Raw genomic sequence first — 20,169 nt, forward strand, 5'->3', positions numbered from 1 at the left:
CCAGATGTTCATAGAGTCACATCCAAGGTCATTGGACCGTGGAAGGGCATTCCGATCAGGTCTCTGCATGTTTTCCCTGAACAGAGACTGTCCTCAGTCAGGGGACTTGGCATGGACTCCACTCCCGTGGAAGCTGGTGGAACACAGAGACCAGACCTTGGAATCAGACAGATCTGGTGTCTAGTTCCAGCCTGGCTTCTTGTCTCGAATAAGGGAGAAAGGCCTGTGTGTGGTGAGAATTACAGGAGAGAATGAGGGAGAAGTGCCCAGCACAGACTCAGGGTTTCTCACCCAGGGCTGACTCTACCCCCTGAGGACATTTGGTGATATCTGGAAACATTCTGGGTTGTCACAACTGGGTGGGGGGAAGCAGATACAACTGGCATCTGGTAGGTAGGGACCAGAGATGCCGCTAACATCCTACAATGCACAGGACAGCTCCCGCAACCAAGAATTATCCTGCCCCAAATGCCAAGGTTGCCGAGGTTGAGAAACTCTTGTCTCTCAATACGTGTTCCTCGTAGCTCCTCTCCCCCATTCTCCTATGATCCCCGCCCGCCGACATACACATGAAAAGCAATACCTCCAAGCAGAGATATCCACCCCACTGGACGGCCTCTGGCTGCCAACTGGAGAGATCAAGCCCCAATCCTCCTCCCAGCCGCCTTCCCCATCACGATTGAAATGACTGGTTTGTGAGGAGTTGGCGCATCCTGACTCCAGGCTGTTTACTTTCCTCCTTATGATGTTTCTGAGTGAATTTTCTTTTCCACGAAATAAAGCAGGACGCCGGCCATCTTGCTGGGCCCGCCCCGTCTCCAACTGCACCTTTTTGTCCTGCCTCAGACAACAATCCCCATCATCTCCTCCCCCTTCCTTACCTGCCTCAGCCCCGCAAGCCCAAGGATGACTGTTTACTGACCCCACAGCAGGGGTGTCTCCCCACAAGCATTTCCAGGGCTCTTTAAGGGAGGTTTTCTCACCTTTACAAACCAGCCTCTATAACGGGCTGCTCTGATTAAGTGACCGCCTGGAGGGGTGGGATAGGGAGGGAGGGAGGGAGGAAGATGCAAGAGGGAGGAGATATGGGAACATATGTATATGTATAACTGATTCACTTTGTTATAAAGCAGAAACTAACACACCATTGTAAAGCAATTATACCCCAATAAAGATGTTAAAAAAAAAAAAAAAAAAAGAGTGCCGGCTTCACAGGTTGGGTTGAAACCCTCCCTGTCTCTTGTCCCTCTCTGTGTGCACAGTGGGTAGCAGAAGGCTCTGCACCGTTCTGAGCAGGCATCCTCCAACTGACGCTCCCTTCCAGACCAAATAAATGCAAACCTGTGAGAGAGAAGGACCCAAGCAACCGGCCCCTCTTTTCGCAATTCTTCACCCGCACGTATGAATGTATGCGTATGTATGCAGCACACATGATCCACAGACACAGTGACACACACACGGACAAAAGGAAACAAGAGGCATCCTAGCAGGTGCCAGAGGAAGCCTGGCTTCTGGCTGTGGGGTCCCCAGGGCTGATTATTTGCTGGCTCTGCTGCAGGACTCAGGACTGGGGCTCAAAGGCCGGTCCCACCTCCCTCCATCCCAGCTCTCCTCCGTGCTCTGTGCTGCACGGCCGTCATCTCCAGCCATTCGTTGTACTCTAGCCCTCGAAGTCAGGCGAATGTGGTGTCGGGCACTGACCAGGATCCCTACTTATTATCAGCTCAACATTTTCCAGCTCGAGATGCCCCCATGCCTTTGTCCCAGTGCCAACGATGCAGAAGAGCTTAAGGGAGAGAACAGGGAACAGGGTCACAGATGGAAGCCTGTGGACCGCCCCCCTCCCCTTTCTCTGGAGCCCATTACCCCTTTGGGGGCGCAGAGGTGGGGGGACTTCTCTCTTCTCTGTCCCTCTCCGAGCCATGTTTAACCAGCCTTCAGCAAACAGAAGGGCCTAGAAGCCCCAAAGAAATAGAGGGAATTTTATTCCCGAAGTGCTGACCGTCTGTGCCGGAAGTCACTTTGGTTGGCTATTACTCCTTGACCTTTCATTTCACACACTCATTTAAGCCCCCAGTATTTATTTTTTCCAGAGCTGAAAGCCTCGTGGAAGTCAACCCATGAAGGGCCCCAAATGAGACAGAAAGTGGAGGGAGCAGACAGGTTTCTCCTGAAGGCTATTCTCTCACCTGCCACTGCCCCTCCAGCAACTGTGACCTTGACCTCGACCTTACCTAGGCACACCAAGCCCTCCCGCAGAGCTGGGCTCAAGATGGGTGTGGTGGTGTGAGAGGGGTCCTCGGAGAAAGCACTGCGGGGTCAGCCTGGGGCCAGGGGAGGCTTCTGGAAGAAGTGATCTCTGAGGAGACAAGGCTAAGGTTGAGTTCTAAGTTCTAAGTTCTAAGGTTGAGTGGAAATCGTCCAGGTGACAAGGAACTGGGGGAGAAGGATGTCATCTGAGGGAACAGTGTGAGTAAAGGTGATGGGGCCTGAAACAGCGTGGGAGGGGCTGAGATCCACACTAGAACACAGGAGAGAGAAGGTAGAGAGGAAGGAACCCAGAGAGATGGGGGAGGGGTGGAGATCACAGACGACCCCACTGAGACCTTTAGACTTGATCCTGTGGGCATGCAGAGGCCCCGAGGGTTTTCAATTTGGGAATGAAATGATCAGATGCACATTTAAGCTGGGTCACTCAGGCGGCTATTGAGGCCTCAGGGGGAGTTGTAGGGAGAGACGTGAAACATCGCTTTGTTTTAAACTGAAATTTGAAAGTCTCTGAAATTTATTGGCAATACATGGGGCTAGTGTGCGTGAATCACAGTCCAGAAATTTAGGTGTATATAAGAAATACATCTTTTTATAAGTCACCTTAATTTCTCTTTCACGCTCCCTATGTGACCAGGTTCTAAAAAAAGCTTCCACCACAATCTTTTTGAGAGACTCCCTCCCACAGACTTGAGGAGGTTTGGGGAGTCCTTCAGCAGTTCCAGGCCATCTCTCCATGTCAGTTACTTCTGGATCCTGTGGTCCTGGCCAGTGCTCGTGACCTGTCTATTTAGGGAGGAAAGGGAGAGGAGAGAGAAAAGGGAGAAATCACAGCTAAGACCAGAATCGGCTTACTCCCTCACAATGGGTTTTTAAAAATCATATAGATATACGTATCTGCGGAGGGGACACCAACGCTTTATGTAAGAAGTTATGGGAACTTGAACTAAGAGAGACAGAGGAGGAATAGAAGAAGGGGATTCAAGAAAATGGAAGAAGCAAAATCAGTAAGAGCTGGTGACCGATGGGTGGTGGAGGGTAAGGGAGAGGGCTCTGGGCCCCTGGACCAAACGATGACAAATGGCACGCACTGAGCTAGAAGTCACAGCAGGCACAGGAGAGTGGGAGTGGGGGACAGAGGTCACCTGCCGCTAGGCTGCAGCTCAGGCCGGCAGTCTTGAAGCTGGTGGCCCATGGCTTTGCCCCCTCTGCCCAGCAGGACCCCAAGTCCACCTTCACTTGCCTCTTTCTCTGGCCCAGATTCTCCCATCTCCGTGCCCCCCAAATATCTGTGTTTATTCTCCTACCCATTCAATTGCATTACCTTCTGTCAGTGTTACATGCCCGTCTGTAGGTTTTCCCTCTACATACAGATTATTCTCCTTTAGCCTACAGGTCCCAACACGGCAGAGCTGCCCTGTCCGCTGGGCACTGGAGAAGGCGCCCCAGTGCGTGAGACGGGGTGCAGGGACCCCGTGCAGTGCCGGCTGTGTTACATACCATCTATATCACAAGCTTAGTATCCTCTCCCTTGTTTGTAAAATGAGGGCTACTCTGACCAAAAACCAGGGGTGTCAGGTGATCAGATGGCATAACGTATGGAAAAGCATTCTTTAAACGGGATACGGTGTTCAAATGTAAGTTATCAAGTCACCCTATGTGACACCTGTGCTTGTCTGTCCTGCCTCCATCTTTCTCCTCCTTAGCAATCCCTCACCCTGTAAATCTAAACTGAGAAAACCACCTCCAGGAAGGCAGGTGTGTGTGGGAAGGCGTGGAGCTGAAGGGGCGTGAGGAAGAGGAGTGAGGGGGCGGGTCAGGGATCCCTGCTGCTGACCCCCTGATCTCAGCCGGAGCAGGGACCCGGCAGACACAGCCAGAGGCCGCAGGCTCCAGGCTGAGATGCTGCACAGTGGACTTTTTTTTTTTTTCCTTTTTCACTCTTGGCAATCTGTTAGAAATGGTGCCTGCTTGTCCCCGCTCCAAGCCCGACAAAACACAGCTTTCATCATTTGATGGTGTACATGTACAGCCATGCAGAGGCACAGAAATCAATGCGCATTGATTCCTAAGCTAGGAATTCATAAACTTCTTTAAGGTCACCAATTGATTTTTCACTTTTGGTAAAAAAAATGTGAGACTTCAGACCTTTCTCTTCATTTGTGCTGGCTTTCTCATCTACAGGGGACACACGGGGCTGCACACGGGCCCTCCCTCACCTGTGTGAGCCCAGCCTTCCCCTCCTCGGGGCCACCAGGAGGGAGAAGCACCCAGATACAGGGAGAGAGGGGCACACGTATTTAAACACTCCTCCCGCTACATCAAAGCCTCCTCGCAGTGGCCTAATCTCCTGGATTAGTCAAATGACGGGACAAATGCATTTGAAGGATGACACCCCCCAAATGGAAGCGTGTTTGGAACAGACGCATCAGCATTTGACAAATCGGAGCTGGGCAGTGGGGACGGGAGGTGGGAGGGGCGGCCGGGCTTGATTTCAGAGTGAAGGCGGGGCTCAGATCAGTGCCCCGCCCCCAGGATGTCTCTGCCGAGGACACCACGTGGTGAGTGGGGAGGGCGCCTTAGCTAGTGTCCAAAGGTGGGTACCAGCCCCGTTACCAAGGGAGCGTCCTCATCACCTGAACCTGTTTACCCACATCTGAAGAAATGGAGTAAATATCTACCTTGTGAAGTGGTGAAGACCAAATATGACGTTATTGTAAAAGCATTGTTTAGACTGCAAAGTATCAGATGAGTATGAGATAGTCCAGTGCCCCAAATCCTCCCCACTTATGTTTAGAATCAAAAAGTTTTAAAGAAATTCATGAATGTTATGACTGATGGGGTCACCGTGGATCCCTTCTTTCTTTCTTCCTTTTAAAAAATTTTATTTTATCGTGGTAAGAGCACTTAACATGAGACCTCCCTTCTTACAGATGTTTAAGTGCACAATACAGTATTGTTAACCTCCAGGCACAATGTCATCTACAGGCAGATCTCTCGAATTTACTCACTCTGCACAACTGAAACGTTACACCTGTTGAACAACTCCTTTTTCCCCTCCCCCCAGCCCCAGGCCACCGCCCTTGCCCTTCTAGTCTGTGCTTCTAGGAGATGAACTATTTTATTTTATTTTTAATTTATTTTATTGATGTATAGTTGATTTACAATGTTGTGTTAATTCCTGCTGTACAGCAAAGTGTTTCAGGTGTACATATATGCCTACATTCTTTTTCATTTTCTTTTCCATTATAGTTTATCACAGGATACTGAACATAGTAGGACCTCTTTGTTTATCCATCCTATATGAGATAGTTTGCATCTGGTAATCCCAAACTCCCAATCCATCCCTTCCCCACCCCGTCCCCACTGGCAACCACAAGTCTGTTCTCTATGTCTGAGAGTCTGTTTCTTTTCCATAGATAAGTTCATTTTTGTCATATTTTAGATTTCACATGTAAGTGATATCATGTGGTATTTTTCTTTCTCTTTCTGACTTACTTCACTTAGTATGATAATCTCTAGGTTCATCCATGTTGCTGCAAATGGCATTATTTCATTCTTTTTTATGGCTGAGAAGTATTCCATTGTATATATGTACCATGTCTGCTTTATCCATTCATCTGTCGATAGACACTTAGGTTGTTTCCACGTCTTGGCTATTGTGAATAGTACTACTATGAACATTGGGGTGCATGTATCTTTTTGAATTACGGTTTTCTCCAGATATATGCCCAGGAGTGGGATTGCAGGATCATATGGTAACTCTATTTTTAGTTTTTTGAGGAACCTCTGTACTGTTTTCCATAGTGGCTCTACCAATTGACATTCCCACCAACAGTGTAAGAGGGTTTCCTTTCGAGTTGGGCTATTTCAGATAACTCATATAAGTGGAATTGTAGAACTATTATATGATCCAAAAACCTCACCTCTGGGTATTTATCCAAAAGAATTGAGGTCAGGATCTTGAAGAAATACCTGCACCCCCATGTTCACTGCAGTGTTATTCACAATAGCCAAGATGTGGAAACAACCTAAGTGCCCATTAACTGAATAAAGAAAATCATATATAGATACACACACACACACACACACACACACACACACACACACACACACACACACACACACATAATGGAATATTATTCAGCCTTAAAAAAGAAAACATACTGACGTACTGCCATACGGGACGGCATGGATGACCCTGGAGGATGTCAGGCTGAGTGAAATAAGCACTCACAGAAGGACAGATCCTTTTCTCCCCCGGATTACACCGAGGCTGTCAAGCAACATTTCTGAAGCCAAGAACCACGGGGGTCACGTCCCAGCCTTGCTGCTTGTTAGCTGTCACCTAGTCACCTAGCCTCCCTGAACCCTGAGCTGCGTCACCCCTAAGATGGGGTGAGGGGTGGCAGGATGAAGAAGGACAGCGTGTGAGGCTGCACGTAAGTCACACAGATGGGGCCTGGGCTAGAATCACCATCATGGCTCAGAAGATGCCCGTCCTGCCAGCTGGAAGGAGGGCCTTGCGGGAAGCGGAGCCTTGGAGCCAGGCCTTCCTCGGGACCAGGGCCAGACCCCGGCGCACTGGCTGGCAGCCCTGCCCAGCCCGCTCTCCCTGGCACCACCAGCCTTCCCCGCAGCCCTGGCAGGTGGTCCTCCTGCTCCCCGAGAGCCAGGGGAACTTGAGTCTCAGGTCTCAGCTGCACGGGGCCACACGGTTCTGCTGTGTTGGCTGCTCAATTAGCAGCATATCAAGATGTTCCGATGTTGCCGCTGCACACGGGGCTCCCACCTCCCCGCTGAGGCCAGCAGCTCGGCCTGTGCTGGCTTCCAGCTCCCTGACAGCCTTGCAGCCCCTTTCTCGAATGCCAGGCTCTCCTCTGAATTCTCCAAGTCCCGCTCACCCTCTGCCTGCGGTCCTGCGGGCTGTCAGCACCCGTCCCCGAGCTGGGGCTCAGCTGGGCCTGCCCACAGGCTCCCTCCCATTAGCAGGGGACCTGCTGGTGGGTGGCAGTGGTCCCACCAGAACTCGGGTCCTGCCCCCAGGCCCCCAGCCGCGGCCTCTCTGGCCTGGGGCTATGTCCTAGGACCCCCCCCCCCTCCCCTGCCCAGCCTGCGCTCACCCAGGGTTCCCAGGGGGCTTTGACGGCTGTGCTTCCCCTGGCGAGTGTGCAGAGGTAACACACTGTCTTGGGTATGACTTGAGCCCAGAGTTGTCTTCCGATTATGACTCCGGCAGAGCAGGTCCTGCAGGTGAATTGTCAGTGTCCCTGGCGAGCCATCCTCCAGCCAGCTAACTGATGTACCGTGGACGCAGGGAGACTGCTGGCCACGTGTGTGCAAGAAGCTCTTCCATCTTTCAAGCAAAGACGAGGGCTGCTCTCCTTCCAGTCCACACGGCCTGTGGTAGCCCTTTATCATCTTTCAGCCTCGCATGAGCGCTAGGGATTGTGAGGGAAGGGGAGCACAGGAGGCGGGAGAGGAGGGCCAAGGAATGACTCACCCCTGTCTCCATACTACCTAGCCCGTTGACCCCCGCGCCAGGGCCCTGCTCTAGGCCACACTGCGGGGACGGGGGTGGGAGGCAAGGCACGGCAAGGCCTCTGCACCCAGGAGGCTAGGCTCCAGCAAGGGAGGGGAGGCTCGTGCGCAGGAAAGAGTACCAGCGCAGCGGGGATGCATCTAGGTGCAGTGGGGGAAGACTGGTCCTAAGGCCAACGGGTTTCAGAGAAGGACGACCATCATGGGCAGAGGCCTTACTTCTGTTAGGCCTCGAAAAATAACACGTTGAATTCCAAACTGCCTTCCCCTGGGGTCGCCTTCCAAATGAGGGGTGCTTTGGAAATACTAACTTCTTTCATGTAAGTCCTTGGGAAACAGGATTGAGAGGTCAGAAAACAGACACCCATCCGTGACTGGGAGACGGGGCTATCCTCACAGTTGCTGCCTCCTTCGAGGGTCACAATGACCTGAAGCAAAGTCTTTCCTCTCCCTTCTCCCAGGTCTCTCTTCTCATCCAACCTCAGAGAGACCGGACAGCACACAGAAGCACCCGGCATCCACGCTGGGCTGTGTTTTGGGGCCTGGAAGGCTCCCTCTGCCGGGCGTCACTGGGTACCTCCTGGCCTCCCAGTGAAGGGGAGAGTCTCGGGGACCTGGTTCTTCTTTAGTAGTTGGAGTGGGGCATCCTATGGGGAAGCCCTTTGGGGATTAGCTGTCCACACCCCTCTGTGACATTCTGTTGTCCCCTCTCTTCCCCACTTCAGCATCCAGCACAGAGCTTCCTGGGACTGCTTCCTGGGACTGCTGCTGGGATCACGGTCTGTCCTCTCTGTTACCTCTGTGACCTCCCGGCACACGTCCACAGAGACGTGATCTCTCAAAAGGCAATCCAAGTTCACCTTCAGGCTAGTAAGATGCTAACCCAATAACCCTATCACAAAACACCGGGAAGAGGGCATCTCTTCTCAGCCTGGAGCAAGGGCCATCCTAGCGCCAGCCCTGCCTATGGGCAGTGCCTGAGCAGTTTGGGGGCGGTGGCTGGCAGTGGGGTGGGGAAAGGACCAGGATCTAGAATGGTCCACAGGAAAGAGGTGGAAAGTTATTTTTCATTGCACAAAGGAGATCCCTGCTTAGAGAGCTGCTGGGACGCCTGCATTTATGCTTGGCGTTGTAATGGTAGCTCGTGTTCGTTCATCCCATCTCTTCCCTCCCCAGTGCTCATCTACCCAGGCGGGTGGAGCACTTTCCTTGCAGTCAGATCTCCCTGTGTTCAATGCAGTGATGCAGGCTGAATGAAACATGTACCACTTCTTTTGCTTCATAAAGTTGGAAGTTTGTTGCTAATTATTCAACTGTAATGACCCTAATCCCTTTCTACGCCAATGGATTTATTTCCAGAAAGTGGCCACAGCTCACAGGAAGGCCTGGGGGGACAGGCGGGGAAGTGGACACAGGACACACCCAGGACTATGCAGGACAAACGAGCTGGAGGTGCTCCCAGGAGCTCCAAGCCCCGGGAAGCCAGGAGGGACCCACAGGCACCCGAGTCGGTAAGACCAGAGTCTAAAATACTTCCAGGAGGCAGTAAAGAGAGAGAAGGCAGCAGCTCTTCCTGTACTGAGCAATGAGTTAATGATTTCACGTCCACCCTGTGCCCCCATCCTGCCTGCACCCCAGTACATCCACGTTTTACTGGTTCTTCTTGAGACGGTCATGGTGGGGAGCTACGTTTTTATAGCACATTAATGACAGCATGGGAGTAGTAAGGACTTCTCTAGCCTGTCTCTGTTTTTATAAACAATTTCTGGCGATTCACTGTTCCCCAGACAAGACTGGGAAGGTAAAATAAAACACACACACACCCATCCACGACCGGGAGGTGGGGTTGATCTCGGGTGGCCTCGGCCTGCAGCGGCTTGAAGCAGGATTCTGGTTCCTGGCCGGAGGCTGGGGTCGGGCCACGGCAGTGAGAGAGCCGAATCCTAGCCACTAGATCACCAGGGACTAGTGGCCAGTGACAAGGTCCTGGCCTGTCAGCTATGTAGAAATGAATTTCCACATAGAGATGGGAAACAGTGAAACAAGTAAAGTGTTTATTAGGAGGAAAAGAGTACAGCACGTGTGGATAGACACAGGGGCGGGTTCAGCAAGAGAGAGTCGTTCCCTCGTGGCAGCCTAAATCACTTATATGGGCATTTCTTCCAGATTTCCTTTGGCCAATCATCTTGCTTTGCCTGGTTCTGAGTCTGTATTTGGTTTATCTCAAGGTCCTCCCATGTGTGCACTCATCTTTTAGCCAAGATGGATTCTAGCAAAGAGGCCTATGGGTAGTTGACATCACTTACTATGGGGTGGTGCCCCCTCCCTTTTTGACCTCCAGGGAGCCTTTCTGTGCATGTGTAGTCAGGAAGGTCTCCTTGAGTCCGAGAACGAGGAATATGTGGCCTTTTATTTCTTATCTGGGCAGGGCCCAGCCTCCTCTCTCGATTGTCCTGCTATTGGTATTTTGGAATTTCTGTCCACAGGGAACGAACTCCAGCTGCTCACGCTGGGACCCATCCATCTCCTGCCTTAGGGTCACCTGCACAGTTACTGCTTCCTTTGAGGGTCAGGTGTGGGCAAATTCCCCAAAGGGTCCCTGGGTCCCAGGCTGAGAGCAGCTGATGTGAGCAGAGAACCTGACCTGTTCTAACCTGGACCGCGTGTTCTCGGCTGTGGGGAGTGTCCTGTGGACTGAGGCTGTGACAGACGATTCAGTGCCATCCTGAGGGCAGGGGTAGACTGCCCCCCCCGTGGGAACAGGAGCCCCTGAGCTGCGTCCACAGGGAGCTGTCAGGTGGGAAGAGGTACCCAGGATGGAGTCATCTCCCCGCAGCCGACCACAGCTTCCTGCCTTCCTCTCACCCCGATGGCTTCTGGAGTTTCTCCAAAGACAGCAGCAGGCACCAATGGCTAATTGCTCTGAAACAGCTAGTCTCCATTTCAGGGCGCTTCTTGCTTTTGCTTTAGTAGCTGGCAAATGAATCCTCCCAGGGATTACAATAACCGTGTGCTGGCTGTGTTCCCTGGCACTCATCCCAAAAGGGATGGAAATCTCTTAGTATTTATCCCCTTGAAGATTCTCCGTGCCCACCTGGCTCCCAGCCACTCTGCACACAGATGGCCGCTTCCTCACTTTCTTCTCAGAGCAGATCCTACCCTGGGGTTCCCCAATGCCCATCACCCCCCGAGACCACCGCCTTCCTGCTGGGGCTGCCCACCCCCCTCCTCCCCCTGGCCTCTCTGCCCACAGTTTCATCCCACGGAGGTAGATCTACTTTTTTCCTACAATACTTTCCCCACCAATAAGCCTAAAGTACCAAGGGAAGAACAGAGATGCTTTCTCCGACTGAAGCAATGCACAAAGGGAGAGACTACTTCCTCGAGGAGCTGACTGTTGTTCACCCTTCCTCCTAACAGACACAAGGACTCTGAGGTCATGGAATGCAGGGACATCTTGGTTCTGCACCTAAGCACACTGACGTGAACTCTTCGGTAGCGCAGTAGTGCTGGAGCGCAGCGAGGGGAGCAGGTGACACAGTTCACCTGCCGTGTGATGCTACTGCTGGTAGTTCTGTGTATCTGTCCCCTCCCACCTCCACCCGCCCACCAGCCCTAGCTCCAGGGAGATGGGAACCAGATCTTCTCATTCTCTGCAGCTCCTACCAGCCCCTCCTTACCCCCCATCACCAAGGATGGTGGTGGGGAGGGAGTACCTAGCACGGGCCTGGCCAGATTAAAGGCTCAGTAAGTCACTGGTGGATGAATGGCCTTCAGTGGCCCGGCTTGTACACTCTGAGCAGAGCTCTCTCACGGAGGGATGGGCTTTAGCGTATGTGAACCCTGTGTGGCGACGGCCACTTCGAACGTGAGGCTGACCGGTGAGAAGTCATGACGCCACGTGGGACATTTTTATGTCACTCAGTCCTTGGGGTGGGCGAGCGCTGGGTGAGGGGACTCTTGGCTGGACCCTGACAGCACCATCATAGCTGCGGGAGGAGACACGAGACCAGACTGCGAGAGTTATTCTGATAAGGGAACTACAGCATGTTTGACTTCAGTCAGTCCTACAAGGGCTGTGCAAGGCTCGGGAAGATGCTCAGCTGCTTTTCTCTAGGAGCACTTAGTCTACACAGAGACCCCCTCCTCCGACGCGGCTCCATGCAGACTCGCCATTACACACCAGCCCCACGGGTCGGCGGGACTGTCCCGTCCCGTCCGCCCGATCCTCGTAGCCCTCCACTCTGTAACCCAGACCTGCCGCCTCGCTGACAGCAAGGCTGTGACGCCGTCTTTGGGTACCTTCGCCGACTCAGCACTGGCTCTCCATGGCAATTCAGATACAATCATAATAAATAAGCAGCAGCAATTAAAGCAGCAGACAAGAGATCACAGAAAACCTGTATATGGCTGACAGATCCAGTGAGTGGCATTTTGACAAGAGAAGTGCGGGGCGGCGGGCTCAGAGGGAGCGTGTTTGGGAAACTACACTGTTTTCAGGCAGCCATGGCCCACATTCAGAGTGAATTTCTGGTTCTACCGGGCAGGAGCCAGAACGACTTGCCCTGAGCGACGATCGCAGAGGCTGTTGGAACACAGACAACGGTGCACATGGCGGAGCCTGAAATTTGGTTAGAAATTGTCGGGTTGAGTCCGACACTTCATCAGAAAGCATGACACGTGGAGAAGGTGGGTGTTACCTGGTTTCCCTCAGGCAGGGTCTGTGACCCTGGGAAAGAAGAGAAGCACATCCCCATAGGACTGGAAGAGAGCCGAGCTCCCAGGAGACGGTGCTCCTGGTGGAGAGGGAGACCCCTCTTTGCCCTCACCGCCCACTCCTCCCCGCCGGGGAGGCAGCACAGGGCGGGAAAACACACATGCTTTCCAGACAGAGAAACACGAATTGCAGAGGAATCTGCCGTTTACTAGCCTGAGGCACCTCAACCCCTGTTAGCCTTCCCCCACCTGTTAAGGGCGCGGGAATACCTATTTCATGTATCCTGGGAATTAAACGGAGAAACAGATGTGACGGGCTTACCCAGCATTTAGCACATAGTAGGTACTAAGAGATGTCAGGCCCTTTCCCATAGATTCCCTAGTATTTAGAAAGGTCAAGGTGACCCTCCGTCACTGGAGGGTCTCGCTCACCTTGAGAGTTAGGCCCCCTCTGGCCTCACGTGGGGCTTGCTCTGTGTCTTGGTATCGCTCTTGGCACCAAGGATGTTAAGATGAATAAGATAGAATCCAGATCTCAAAACAGAAGCCTGCAAGATGTGGTCTCTATATACAATGGAATGCTACTCAGACATAAAAAGGAATGAAATAATGCCATTTGCAGCAACATGGATGGACCTAGAGATTATCATAGTAAGTGAAGTAAGTCAGAGAAAGACAAATATCATATAATATCACTTAAATGTGGAATCTAAAATAATGATACAAATGAACTTATTTACAAAACAGAAACAGACCGACAGACATAGAAAACAAACTTATGCTTCCCAAAGGGGAAAGCAAGGGAAAGGATAAATTAAGAGTTTGGGATTAACAGATACACACTACTAAATATAAAATAGATATCCAACAAGGACCTACTGTATAGCACAGGGAACTATATTCAATATCCTGTAATAAATCATAATGGAAAAGAATATGAAAAAGAATATAATAACTGAATCACTTTGCTGCATACCAGAAACTAACACAACACTGTAAACCAACTCTACTTCAATAAAAAAAAGAAGCCTGCAAACTAATAGAAAAAGCACACCCCGCCCATGCCCAACTGCTTGTTCTGTCTGTGTCTGCAGCCAATAGGAAATCAGAGGAGAGAGGGATGAAATCAGCTAGAGGTCATTGGGGAAACAGTGACAAAGGGGGAACCACAGCTGGTCCATGAATAAGTCCCCACAAAAAACCCCAGAAATTCCCAAAGACAAATACTGTAAGGTACCACTTATATGTGGAATCTAAAAAATACAACAAACTAGTGAATATAACAAAATAGAAGCAACTCACAGATACAGAGAACAACGGTAGTGGTTACAGTGGGGAGCGGCAATATAGGGGTAGGGGCGTAAGAGGTACAAACCATTAGGTATGAAGTAAGCTTCAAGACATACGGTACCACACGGGGAATATAGCCAATATTTTATAATAACTATAAATGGAATATAACCTTTAAAAATCATGTATCATCATACTGTACACCTGTAACATATAATAGTGTACATCAACTGGACTTCAATTGTTTAAAAATCTCAAAAAAAAAGATGGAGAAAACATGGAAAAAAATGGAAATTCCAAGAGGAGGAAAGAGCGTGAGAAACAGCCCGGAGGACACGCATGTTGTAGATTTGCAAATCCCGTGGAAGCACCTCGAACAAAGCCCGGGGAGCAGGGGTGAAGTGGGGTGTGTGCACCCCTTCCACCCCAGCCCCTTCACAGGCCTGCCTTCTAACCACACATCGTGAGATGTGGGTAACTGGGGACCTAGGAGGAAAGGCTGGGGGTATGCACCACGGAGGATGCTTGTAGGTGGGTGGGCGGACCCTCCAGGTTTAGAACTTTACCTTAGGGCAGGTTAGAAATCGGTGGGCGCCAGCAGCAGGGAGCGGGCTTGCTGCACAGTTCTCGAATGAGCTGTGATCCACCGTCCCCACTGTCCACCCACCTCCCATATTTAACACCTTGTAATTAACATAAAGAGCAGAAGTTTACAAAGAAAGCCAAAGATGACAGTTGTAGGGTAAAAAAGTGAGGGAAATATGCGAGGAACAGAACAGAATCCTGCTCTGCTGTCAGTAGCTCACGAGGTGTCCGCAGGTAAACCACAATAGCTGCACCTGGGGCCGGAGCGGCAGAAAGGACCTGAGGAAATGGCCAGAGCCTGGGGTGATTTTGGACGTAGTCTTTCATGCCCCACCGGGGGCAGAGGCCGACTCCAGGGTCCTGGCTGCCAGGCTCTGTTCCCGAGTTGCCTGCTTCACTCTTCCCTTTAGTAGCCACTTTGCAGGCTGGTGGTGAGGCTGTCAGCAAGGTACTTAGCACTTTCCAAAGGAGGACGTGTTCCCTGAGTGAAGGCAGGTGTGAAGGCAAACAGTGCTGGCTGTTTAGTGACTCTTTGAAGAAAGATAAATAAGAACGAGAAACAGAGTTTTGTCTTCTGAACCAAGATGGCCTGTTCTCACCAGCCAAGCCCGTTTGCAACAGAGTGAAGCAGAAAATTCAAAGGTACCCAATCCACATACCAAGTTCTCCCTAAATCCTATACCTTCTTTTCTCTCAACAATTGAGAGTCCAGCTGTACTCATGTCTGCACGGGCTCAGCTCTCCCCGACCTCAGGGATGGAGAGCAGCCTACCGACCACAATGTCAGACCATGTTCCCTGCCTCTGGGGATCAGGCCGATCCGATTGGTATCATGGTCCCTCCTTCCTTAAGTCACCAGGGCTTCGTCTGCTTATCTGCGTGTGCTTCTCAAGGAGAAACAAGGAGAGTCCTTCTGCAGTGATAAAAAGCTATGAAAGATGAACAGTTACTTCTGGAGATGAAGATGGGCATTTGAAGTCCAAGGCAGCGTCATTTCACGCAAGAAATATCTCACCATTGGCTTTACAGGTTCTTGTGGGGACGATAAGCGAGCAGCTGCTCCAGGAACAAATGATGTACGGTGTTCGAGCCGATGGCACGAGCAGGGGAAGGTCCACACCCAGCAGTGCCCTCCTCCAAGGGTCGAAGGCAGGGCTGTCCCACCCTCACAGGTGTCACACCACTGGCTTCTGCCTGACGTCGGAACCAGCGTTCAACTAGCTGAACAAATGTGTTTCGTGGTCTTACAGATCATCGCAGAGCCACTTATATTTATTTGGCTTCATACTGCATTATGGCAGGGGGCTGGGATGTGCATGGGAGGTGGTGGCGGAGAGTCTGGGTAGGAGAGAGTTGCTGAAGATTTATCTTTCTAATTATGCTTTGCTTAGGGCTAATATTAAAATTAGTGTTAATTCCCTGAGCACACAGCAGCTCAGGAACACGCTGGGCTTTGGGGAGGCTGGGCTAGGATTTTTCATTTGTTTGGAACAGACACACGTGGGTAACGGCAAGTCGGCTGTTCGGCCGCAGGGCTGGCCCAAGACCTCCAAGAGTCCCTCGTGGGCTGGCCATCCCCTAGTTCACACGAGGAGGATGTGAGGGAGCAGTCACACTGCCCGTGACCTGCGCTGGCAAATGGCTTCAGCAGGTGAAGCCCACAGCTCTCCGTTACTGTTCTGTGTCAAAATAACCCTTGATATGGTAAATAATATGCAATTACCAAATTAATACAGAATAGCATGCCTCCTTTGCCCCCCGTACTGGCGATATGTTGTGCTAGTGACTTTTGCACGTGCTGAGTGTAATTAGTGAGTAATCTGCATGGCTGTGTAATTATGGGTAAATGCATGATATTTACCAATAACTTCCTGCTAGGTAAGCACCAGTGAACACTAACAGGTAGCCATTCAAACTAAGTTCAGGTGAAATGAGAACTAGTCTGGACTTTGGCTTAAATCTAGGCTCTAATGAAAACTTTCTTGGAAGAATATCATTTAATTTGTGAGCAAGCTCCCTGCCAATGGTGTGCCCTTCTGGCTTTCTAATCAGACCTTGAAGCACAAACACCAAGCGTCCCAGGACATCGTGTTGGGAGGAACAGCTACGTTTAGGGACCAGGAGAGCTCTGTGAGTCTCCGTCCCTCTGCTGAACCAGACACTTGAGGCCGGCCCCAATCTCTTTATCTGGAAAATGGAGATAAGCCCATTTCATGGGCTTGTTCTGTCTAGTGAACGGGACAATTAACGTGGGAGCAGGGCTAGAAACAGAAACCATTTTTACAAGTGGATGTTATTAAAACTATTATTCCAACCTGGCTGACGCTGTGGAGGCCTGTGAACCTTATACGGGAAATTGTAGGAGAGACAGACATGGTTAGACAAGGACTAGAGCCCAGCCCACTCCCACTGCTCCCAGCCCCAGGGGGATCTAGAAAACCTTCAGCACTAAGAAGGGGAGTAAAGGCTGTTCATGCTGCATCTCGCCCACCATATGCCCCCCAACACACACACACACACACACACACACACGGCATGCCACTCTTGCAAAACTTTCTCATGCAAAAGATATTAGGAGTACTGATTCCAGCAAGAATGCAGAGGAGGAATTGATGCCAGGTCTGAAGACTCCCCAGATATGATCAGGTATTTAGTTTGAATGTCCAGTGAAGCTTTTTAGGCGTTTTAGCCACAGCTCCAACCCCATCCCAACTTAGGCACTTGCCCCAATCCTGGCCATAACGTCTAAGCATCCGGGACAGGAATAGAAGTGGCAGGTGGGGAACCATGTGAGGAAGACTGAAGGTGCCTAGGATAAGACCTGCCAGGTTGTCCTCTGTGGGCCCACTGCTGCCACAGGCAATGCCTGGGTGCCGGGCCCCGTGTATCCCCCAGTCCTCTCACCTCTGACACCGCCACCGCGACATTCACCTCCCACCCGCCGACCCCCTCAGCTGTCTTTCTACTCGGTAATGAACTTGATCGCTAGACTTTCCAGGGTTGTCACTGCAAGGCCAGCGGCCACATCCACAGTCAGCTAATCACAGTGAGGGGCACAATCTGTGTCTCCAGAGGGAGGGGACTTAAAGGGCCAGTGAGGGCTCAAACCTAAGGCCTCAGCTTCACAGCGGGCTGAGCCCTAACCAGGCCAGCTCGCTACCCACACGCCGAGTCCACACGGGCACCAATACTGTTTCTGGGGGCTAATCCTTGATGAGACAGCCCAGGCACAGACACAAAGAAGGTGATTTTCTCTGGGCATTAACTAAAATCGACATTTTATCTTTGAAGTACATCTGCCACAGCGTGCTTTACAAATACTAAAGTAACTTCTTAGAAAGTAACAGCAATTGCTTTGATTTTCACTAGGTATAGTCTCTATTCTAGGTTTGAATTTTATTTATTTATTTTTACTTTGAATAGCTAATCAATACATTCACGCAGTTCAAAATTTTAAAGATATCGAGGGCAACCCATGAAATCGTTTCCTCGGATTCCTGATCAACACCATCAAATTCCTCTCACTAGCATTTCATCTGGGTAAACTAGGGGATGAAGACTTTAGGTGTCAAACCTCAGACCCTGACTCATCCTTTTAGTATTTGAAGATGGTGTACAACCAGTATTTTTCTTCCCATTTTGCAGATAGGAAAACTAAGGCACAAAGGACCTAAGAAAGAGTTCCCGGGACCAATTACTGATTTCTAATGAATCATTCCAGAAATAGTCTATCGTATACAGGCAAATATATATGCTTTTTCTGCCCCTTAGTTTGCATAGATGGTAAGATATGCTATATAATCCTCCAGGTAAAGTCTCTTTAATGGGAATCTTCAAAATATTTTTACATGAGCCAAACGTCAATTTCTAGTTTATATGTTTTTTACATCTAAAAGACTGGATCCCAGATCAGATGACTCCTAGAAGATTTTTTCAGTTCTTTGATTTTGCGTTTGCACGACTAGCCACCCATTCCCGGGCTGCTGTGTAGGTCACACACACTCTCTTTGCTTTTTCAGCACTCTATCTTGGGTTCCAACTTGGAGGTGGTGGGACTAAAACCAGCCATCTCCCCTCATAAAAATGAACTCAAAATAATAGCGTATGTTGCTGTTTTGTTTCACTCTATCCCTTAGCAGAAAAGTGACATCTGATGATTACTGTTGAGGCCGGCCCAGGAAGCACAGGAAATAATTTATTCATCACCAGGTGTGTGCTGACCAAGTACTTGCAGTGGCCCCTCCACCTTCCCACCACACTAGTGGGTGAGATTCCTATTCCCACTGGCAGGTAAGACGGCAGGCTTGGGGAGCAAAGTTTGCCTGTGGTCCTGCCTATGGTTCATGGGTGGGGAAACAGGATTTGGAGTGGAAACTGTTCTCTGAGCCCACACTCCTCCCTTTTGCCAACCCACCCCGCAGTGTCTTAAAAGTCCTGAAAAGTCCAGGAATTTTAGAGCAATGTGTGTGAATGTTAAGACAAAAAAATATGTAGACTGACTGATGCCAAGGCCTCAGTGAGGTGTCACAGGTAAGCAGAGAGCAATGCTCACACCTGGTTGCTGGCTGGAGAGAAGGTCCACTTAGAAGCCCTATTTTTCTCTCCTGCCGGTCAGCCCATGTTCTCCTGGGAACTAAAGCCACATGACAACCAGCAACAGGATTACACCTGGAAGTAACACCTACTCATTTTGCCTTGATGTAAGATAGGATAACCTGCTGTTTATTTTTAGCACCATTCCATGAAATCTCAAAATTGGTTTATACAGAAAAACACTGTATTTTCTATTTTACCCCTAAATTATTGTGGGGAAGGACTCCTTTCAGTTTTTCTCACTTTCACCCTTCTCAATTCCCCTAGAAACAGGAGGATTTCAGCTGTGGCAGCTCTCATCTGGGTAAACTAGGGGATGAAGACTTTAGGTCTCAAATCTCAGACCCTGACTCACTCACTCAGGTAAGTACTCAGAGATGGTGTCCAGCCAATACTTCTCTTCCCATTTCGCAAATAGGAAAAGTAAGGCACAAAGGACCTAAGAAAGAGTTTCCAGGGGCAAGTTACCCAGGCCACCCTTCTGAGACTGGCTCCCGAGAGCTGGGCCGCATGCAGGGGCCACTGCTGGAGCACAAGGCTGAGCCTAGGGCAAAGGAGATAAAGGGAAGGAAAGGGGAGGCATCTCCAGCCCACCCTCAGCTCAAGGCCCCGCAAACTCCATGCAAGTGGCTGCGAGTAGCTAAGGATCCATCTCATTCGGCAAAGCAGCGAAAAGCTCCAGGCCTGGGAATTCCCGCCCCAGGAGACCAGTCACATTTCACCAGCTGCTTCGAGCAGGGGATGCCATCCCCTCCGCCAGCATCCCTCCCACCGCCAGAAATAGTTCCCCTCTGCCCCAAGACAGCCCCCTTCGCTAGGCTCCCACTTCTAAGAATCACAGGTTGGATTTCTCCTGGGTCCTCTGCGTGGTTCAGTCGTCCCTGGCGGTGACGCGCTGTCCCTCTCGGGGACCCAGACATGGCCACGTGGGCGGCCCCCACCCTGCAGCGTCTCCCCTCTTCTCGGCCCCCCGTGCTTTTCCCTCCAGGAGCACGAACTCTGAGCTGTCACATGCCCGTCAACCAGATGGGAGACCAGCCAGAAAGCGGGTAATGCCTCTTGCAAGCACAGGGCCTTTGTCACAAGCAGGCTTTCTGAGCGCCTCCATGCAGGGGTGGGTGGGGCCTCTCTGTCACTGTGGTCACTGTAGGGGAAGGGGCCTTTTGTCATCAGGTT

Source organism: Grampus griseus, assembly GCF_964374135.1.
Source record: "Grampus griseus genome assembly, chromosome: 8".
Taxonomy (NCBI): domain Eukaryota; kingdom Metazoa; phylum Chordata; class Mammalia; order Artiodactyla; family Delphinidae; genus Grampus; species Grampus griseus.